The sequence below is a fragment of the Sinocyclocheilus anshuiensis genome, unplaced genomic scaffold, assembly GCF_001515605.1.
Source record: "Sinocyclocheilus anshuiensis isolate Anshui unplaced genomic scaffold, SAMN03320099.WGS_v1.1 scaffold809, whole genome shotgun sequence".
In the NCBI taxonomy this organism is placed as follows: Eukaryota; Metazoa; Chordata; class Actinopteri; order Cypriniformes; family Cyprinidae; genus Sinocyclocheilus; species Sinocyclocheilus anshuiensis.
This window is the reverse complement of record NW_015540878.1, coordinates 143,604-151,571: the sequence shown is the minus strand read 5'-3', so window position 1 is coordinate 151,571 and position 7,968 is coordinate 143,604. Positions and strand designations below refer to the sequence as shown.

The 7,968-nt window shown below is 38.4% G+C and overlaps 1 long non-coding RNA gene across 1 annotated transcript in view; it reads right to left on the bottom strand.

Annotated features, from left to right (window-relative positions):
* Nucleotides 1–262: 262 nt before the first annotated feature.
* The window catches only part of LOC107688308 (uncharacterized), a 25,208-nt gene continuing 17,502 nt past the window's right edge, over nucleotides 263–7,968 (bottom strand). The window contains exons 2-4 of the long non-coding RNA XR_001634223.1: nucleotides 709–819; nucleotides 492–620; nucleotides 263–366 (exon numbers count right to left, since the gene is read on the bottom strand). This is a non-coding gene — a long non-coding RNA (uncharacterized LOC107688308). The remainder of the gene's footprint in view (nucleotides 367–491; nucleotides 621–708; nucleotides 820–7,968) is intronic.

Sequence of the window (7,968 nt, the reverse complement as noted above, 5' to 3'; positions counted from 1 at the left end):
TAACGTCGGCGGACCTGACCTTGAAAAATGGTGTGTATTGACATCTTTCTGCACACTTCTGGTGTTCATTCCTGTTTATTTCATGCTATAGGCCTAACTAGTAAAGAGGAAGAAATGATCAGTTCACGTGCTGCTTGAACTGAGGTCTGTCATGACACATTAAAGAGCCACAAAATGGTATTTATTGTTTGAATTTCTTAAAAAATGACTAAATATTCTTGTATATCAGCATGTTTTCAGTTTCCTCTTTGCTCCGTGATGTATTTTTCACTGCGTGAAAACATGATGTGTGGTGTGAGATGGCTTGTCGGACATATCAACAGTAACGAAGAGGTCAATTGCAGCTGAAGCTACAACTGTCAAGCTCTAAAAAGGACCAAAAATAAATAATCACATAAGTAATGACAGAATATTTATTTTTGGGATAAACTTTTTCTTTAAGCATACTCTAAATTAATTTGCATAAAACTGTCACCTCAATGACTACTTACTAGTAAACAATGAGAAATATCCTTTGTGCTGGTTCTCCCACTTCTTTTAGTTTACGGTTGAGCAAGGACTGCACAAACATCTGCTGTAGCCAGGCAGGTCACAGAACCCAAGGCATGTTGCTTTGTTCTCTGTGGCAGTGTTAAAAACAGCATTTGTGACAACTCAGATTAAGTTGGAGCCAAGGATGTTCAAACAGAGACTGATAATAAAAGTAACCTCCAGACTGCTGACTCTGTGAACCCCCTGCTGTAACACGGCCAATATCTCCACTTGCCAAGCAGGCTTCCATGCTCAGCAGCGCTTCAGGGGAGGCCCGCTCCTCTGACACTGCAAAGCAAACCGGATACGAGACTGAGAAAATTGGATGACTCCGTCGTACCCAAAATAGAACGAATGTCAGATGGAGTCAGAGCATTTTGGAAAAACTTAATTTGTGTGTCAGTTTATCAGCTATATGACTTGCTGACTACAGCTGACAGAACTAGTATCCGGGTTTGCATAACCAAACAAAACATGGCAAAGATGCAGCAGACCTGGAAGCAATGTGAATCCACAGAGACAAAGGAGTAGAGCACCATCCAGTCATTTTTCAGTGCACTCGTTATGATGGCAGCCAACGCTGGGGAGAGAGCAGGGTCAGAGCATTGTGGAGTGAAAGCCAGACCCTTCCCAAGGTCAATCTTGTTCAATACATCACACCACCTCACCCTGTGGCCTCCACAAGCCGACACACCATGGCCACATACACATGTCAAAGAAACGCTTCTTGCCTAAACAAATCACCCAGAGGGCACCCCAACCAGATCATTCCTCTCAGCTCAGGGCCTTTGTGTGATCTTCTTTCTGTTATGCAATTAGGAGAGAATGGCTAGCTAAATACTGTACATAATCATGTGTTCTCAAGTTGCAATTTTAATTCATGCAAAAACATTTGCAAATACAATTTGCAAATCCAGCACCATCCCATGTGTACAAGACAACAAATTTGTCACTTCTGGGGAAACTGGCACAAATGCAACTATGGTTCATTTATTAAATGCAATAAATTACGCTTGCGTTTTAGTGCATGCAGACAAAACGCAGTGAAATTGACAAACTAGACAATGTTTGCTAGTGATCAGTAACACATGTCTGGGAGCGACAGAATGTCAGACATTTCTAGGAGGTCATAGCAGCCAATCATTTTGATGACAGGCTTTGGCTCTGGCATTTTAGAATGGCCAGATCAATGTTTTCTTATGTATGAATGACTTGCTAAGACAAAGTCACATGATTTGCTACTATAATTTTTTTCCATCATAGTTTATGCATAAAAAGCATAAAAAATATAATTTATAAAATAAAAAAGTATTAAATGAAAGGTATACAAAAATGTAATCTAGGTAAGTATTATAAATCTGGGTAAATTTAAATGACACTATTACTCATTATCATGCTTGCTCAATTTAATCTGGTGTTAAAACTGTATTAGTATAGGTAGAAATTCATTTGAACCTAGATTAATAAATGCTATAAAAATATTGCTTATTTCACACAATTTAATTCATTAACTTATGTTAACAGTTCTAAGCTTATATTAAAGTGTTTTAATTCATATTTTGGAAATTAAAACTTCGCTTCTTGGCAATTCCATCCAGCAACTTTTAATAAACAACATCACAACATTTGCATACAAAATATGTGGATGGAAACCTAACTGGCTATATACACAGAGAGAGCCAATCTAAAAAAAAGAAAAGGAAAGAGCTAAAATAACCAATGTTCGTCTCTGAGGGATACTGCTTCCCAAATCGCATTCTTTTCCAGACCGGTCCATTGTTTTTTTCTGAAGGAAACTTTTGCACAATAAATTTATCTGCTGATCCGAGTCGACCTACTTTTTTGCAGATTACTCTCTAAAAGAAGATTTTCCTTTTATATAACCCTACAACGCATATGATTATTTAATATTTTCTTTTCCTTGTCTCCATATGTGCGTCCTTCTAATTTAGGGCCTCTTTGTTTGTCTTTAATCACGATAATAATAATACAGTATAACAGCGCACCAACAACAGTGCCAACCAGGTGTTCAGCAGAAGTGATTAATATTTTCTATAAGGTCACAACAAAAGCTAGTTTCAGCTGTGGCACCTTTTTCCAGGAAAATGTCTTACTGAAGCAGCCCCAGCTTCCCGGTATCCACCTCAGCAGTTCACGAGTCTCCACTCTTCAGATTTCCAGCTGAAACCCAATGTGGAGTCAGTTTCCTCAGAGACCTCTAACAGCTTTTTGCATTAGGACAGAGGGGTAACCACAAATGCCACAAACGGTCACTGACACCATTATGAAACTCAGCCCTTTACGCATGAAGTAATACACACATTCAGTGCTCACACACACTCATATCCGACACACGCCCTCCCCAAACCCGGGCCGTTTATTAATACAAGAAATCATTAAAGAATCCTAATTGGTGATGTGCTCGCGGAGTCTCCGAGGTGTGCGGGGTTCTGTCAGAACTGATCTCCAGCCTTCCAGTCTTTTGATAAGATGGCAGTACACCCTGCTTTCATGTGCTTCTCCTGTTGACTGCAAAAGACGTCATTTAAATCTTCCTTTCCTTCTCCTCCCCATCCCAGGCTGATTAGCGCAAACCCGCTCCCAGACTGGCAGATGCTAATTCAGGAGCCCTTGTCTGGGGAACGTTGCCATTAGCGGCAGGTAGCACGCCGACGCGATATACGAAAACCTCTAGACGACTCGACCCGGCTGTCAATCACAGAACTGAAGTCAGTAGTTCAGCACGGCTAATGATACCTCACCAAAGTCGTGAGGTAAAACTACAGGAAAGATGAAGAACGATGTGAAAACGTAATCAGATGAGTGCTAATAACAGGGTGACCAGCGGTACAACTGGCTCTCTGGACTCCTAATGACAGTCGGTGCCCGGAGCAAGAGACCAGGGTGCTGTAAGACAACCTCGGCTGTCGAATTTCTCTCTCATTATGTCAGAAACGTCCTGTCTGATTCAAAAACTCACACTAATGGTTTAAAATAACATCAATGACGTCCATCCCAACAGCCCCCACCTGCAAAACATAGGCTAACAAATGCGTTTGACTGTACACAATCAGCAGTGACCGGACCGTCGGCCTGTCAGACAACACAGGCATACTGAGATTTCAAAGAGCTTATCATTATCCAGGAATCTTAGCGATGTCTGGTTTGACAAAAGCAATCATGGTGACAGCCCATAGCAGTGTCTGACAGGGCTCTCCATAAACCCAAAGTGTGACTGAACCAGTCGGACACTGATTATGCAGGCATAGCACTGCTGCCAGCACCTGTCAAACCAGCTGTCTGCTGTCCAGAGGTAAATATGAGCCTCTAGTCATTTAAACCACTATTAAAAAGATTACATTAAGCTCCAATTCCAGCCAAGGGCGTCATGAACCTATTTTTTATTATTATTTATTTTCCTTTTTTTTCGTGGTGTCCCTCAGTTTGAATCAGCTTGACTCTTCTGCTTCCAGCCATTCACGCACATGAAAGCTAGTTGACCTGCTTGCAACTGCGCTAATTCAAAGCCAGTTCATTACATCCGAGTCTCATCATCATCATCTTCTGCTGCTGGTCTCCCTCTGGTAAAAGCTATTTAATGAGTCCCATTGGTCACTTGTTAAAAATGAGATTCCCGAAGCCCAGTTGTACATGATTGATGGCAGACAAAAGTAGCATATTGTAGCTGGTGTATGCAGCGGACGTACTGTAGCATTGGGGAAGCTACCTTGAAACTGTAAAGCTATAAGCATAATGTGAAGTAGTTAAACTACAGTCAAGCTACTGTAAACTTTCAAAAATGCAGTTAGCTACACTATAGCTAATACTAATAAAAAATAGCTAACTACTGTACCTTGAAAGTAAGGGGGCAAATTTTTTTAAAAAGTAACTAGTTGCATCATTTATGGTGTATTTCAGTATCATAGTTTTCTAGTGTTTTTGAATGAATAAACATTCCAAATTAGGGTGATAACATCAAATTTGAACTGATAAATTTACACTGAAACCACAAATCACTTAAAAATATATAAATAATAGGGCTGTATATACCAAGTGCAATTTTCTGCATGTATGTGATCTAATTTTGAATACTGACCGTGATTTAAAAAATTAATTAATTTTTTTTTTTATTAAATTCAATTAAAAAATTAATAAAAAGAAACTCCAGGTCTGCTGTGCTTTTTTGTAGGGCTGCATCTTCATTATTATTATTATTATTATTATTATTATGAAACATGCTGCACATGTATTTAATTAAATTGATTCAGCAATCATCAAATTGCAAAAGGCTGTGAAAATACTGCATGTGCTATGTTTTTCTTAACAATAATAATAATAATAATAATAATAACCTTCGTTATTTGATAAACTACATTGCAATTTCAGTTTTATTCGGATTAATCGTACAGCCCTAAAATCTAAAAACACTCGAATCCACTGTAAAAAATGACCGTGAATTTAACGGTAAAAGACTGTAAAAATGCTACAATAAAAACCTGTTAAATGGTTTACGGTAAATTCCCCTACTATATACGGTGAAAAACTGTATTGGACATTACATGTAATTTTATGGTAGAATACCGTTTTTGGAAGTGAAAAAGACTGTATAATTTACAGTGAATAACCGTAAATTGACATTCCCAGAATTCCCTGCGTTACATTTCAAATTTGATGTTTTTTTGTTGAAATAACTGTTTCTTCCTAGTTTTTTCTTATCCGTTTTGTATATTAGGGTTGTATGTTACACCTAATGTTGTTAAATGAATGTTTATTGCATTATTTCAGTGTTATGTGTGTTACCATGATGGTGTTTAGTGTTTGTGTGAATGACACTGTGCACCTTCTATATATGTTATTATTTAAAAGCTGCTTGTGATGGGCTTTGGTTCATCGTGTGACTTTCTCATCACCACCTGCATTTGGTGGTTATCAGTGAATTACAAAAGGTACAAAACAGATTTCAGTACTTCAATAAGTTGGTATATTAACATTATTTCAGTTAATGAAATTACGGTATTTAACCGTAAATTTATGTTAAAACCGTAAAACCTAAAACGTTGCTACCGTATTTTTCACGTAAAAATTCCGGCAACCACAGCTGCCGATTTTTACCGTACATTTTACGGAACTTTTTTTTACAGGTGAACTTAATTAAAAGATATATTGATTAACTAAATATTCGGCTATATAAGAACTACCTAGTAGGGAGTAAATCTTATTTTTGAAATCTGTACAATTACAACAACCATTTGAACGAATGTAGAAATGCTACATAGAAGACCCTTTTTTTGGACAATCCAATTCAAAACAATGAATCTATTGTTCCAGTATGAGAGCGAGAGAGACGAAATTGTGTTTGATTACCTCAGCTTGCTCATAATGTGACATTACATAAAGGCTAATCAAATGCTGGAAAAGCTATAGTGACCAGCAGTCATGCTGCTAAACAATTTAGTTAGGTTAGTTATTCCCCAACACGGTTTGTGTGTGCATATCGGTGCATAATAAGACTGGGTGGAAGGGTCATTGAAGCTGCTGCGATACACATCAACTCATTTTCCCTTGAAACGCAGCACAGATATCACAATAACACACACTTTATGTGTACAGCCTCCCAAGAGATGGTGCTGAGTTTCATCCTATTTGCACCCAGAGTGTGAGCGTAGCACCCAGGCTGACAGTTCCATTTCTCCATCTCCCTGCGGTCGGACTCACGGAGCAGCAGGCCACGGAGGCTTCTGAGGTGGGTGCAAGCCTCCAGATCGCCTGGAGTAAGGTTTGTAATTAGCCACTCGCTCTGTAGGGCTGATAGAGGAGAGACGGGAGGGTTTACTTGCATGAGTGTGTATGTGTTAGAGCATGTGTTTAATGCTAGGCATGTGTGACCGGGGGTGACAGCCTGGTTTTGGGAGGCAAGAGAAGAGATTGAGTGCGCTGCGATGGTGCCTGGTATGTCACAGTTCTGTTGGTGAGAACGGCACCTCAGGCTCTGCTGGTGATTGCTTTGATGTGAAATGATTTCACTCTACCCGCCGGTGAAGTCCGCAGACCATGGGCGCATTTTGATGCCACCAGGCCCTCGCTTAAATGGGCTCGCTAACGTTAACTCGCACACTCGACACACACACCTCTACAACACAAACTGAGCTAAGTGAGAACACAGCTGCTGTTCTGATCATCAGGTAATGTCCCTGTAGGACAGACCCAGCCCATCAGCTTGAGAGGTGCAAATGAAACACACAAAGGGTGACGGCCGTGAAGGGTGGGAGACACACGAACAGGCTATGAGCTCAATCACACAGTCTTCTAAAACATATTAACTGTGAGGTAGTCCCTCTAGCTAAGGGATCTTTTAACTTTACTAAATCTCCACCTAGACTCTCAGCCCCCAAATTAAAAAAAAAACAAATAAATAAAAAAAAAAAACATTACAATAACTAGAAGTCAAAGTAAGAAGAATGAAGAAAAAATTGGATTTAATAATAACGAAATATTTACACTTAATAAGGTTTAATTTGTTAAACATTAGTGAATGCAATAGCATTAACAATGAGCAATTTTTACTGCATTTGTTCAGCCTGTTTAATGTTCACTTAGATATATACTATTGTTCAATTTTAATGTTATTGTTCATTAATATTACATTAACTTGAAATGTGTTTTATGTATATTTAAGTAGAAATTAAAATAATAAAAGTTAATAAATTATATTAAAGAAATATTTTTTTACCATTTCATTTCATTTGCATTAACTAAAGTTAAGGTATGGATAATGTATAGAAAAAAACTGTACAGAACATACATAAAGTAAATTTGAAGCAGGGGTTTTCAAACTATGGTCCAGGAATATTCATGTTCAGTTCAGTTCAGTTGAGAGAGGAGAGGAGGATTTGAAGGATTCAAAGCGTTTATTGTCATAACCCCAGTGAGGAAAACAAGTTTCCCTGAGCAATGAAATTCTTACGTGGGGTCTTTAATGATGGATGCAGCTCTTCTGTGGACTCTGCGATGGTAAATGGCCTGCAGAGAGGGCAGTGGAGTCCTGATGATCTTCTCAGCAGTCTTCACCACTCTCTGCAGACGTTTGCGGTCCCTCACTGTAGTGCTACCATACCATGCAGTGATGCAGCTGGTCAAGACACTCTCAACTACACAGCTGTAGAAGTTGTTGAGGATCTTAGGGTTGTTGAGGATCTTAGCAGTATACATGCTGTTCTTTTGAACTTTCTATTCAAAGTATGCTGAAAAAGTATTATGGTTTATATAAAGAAAATATAAATTGATTATTGGTTATTTAAAAAAAAGTTACGTTTAGCGTCAAATATTGATTGATTATGTAATGATTAAATATAAATATTGATATATTGATTGATTATATACGTGTATGCATGCATGTGTGTGTGTGTGTGTGTATGTGTGTGTGTATATATATATATA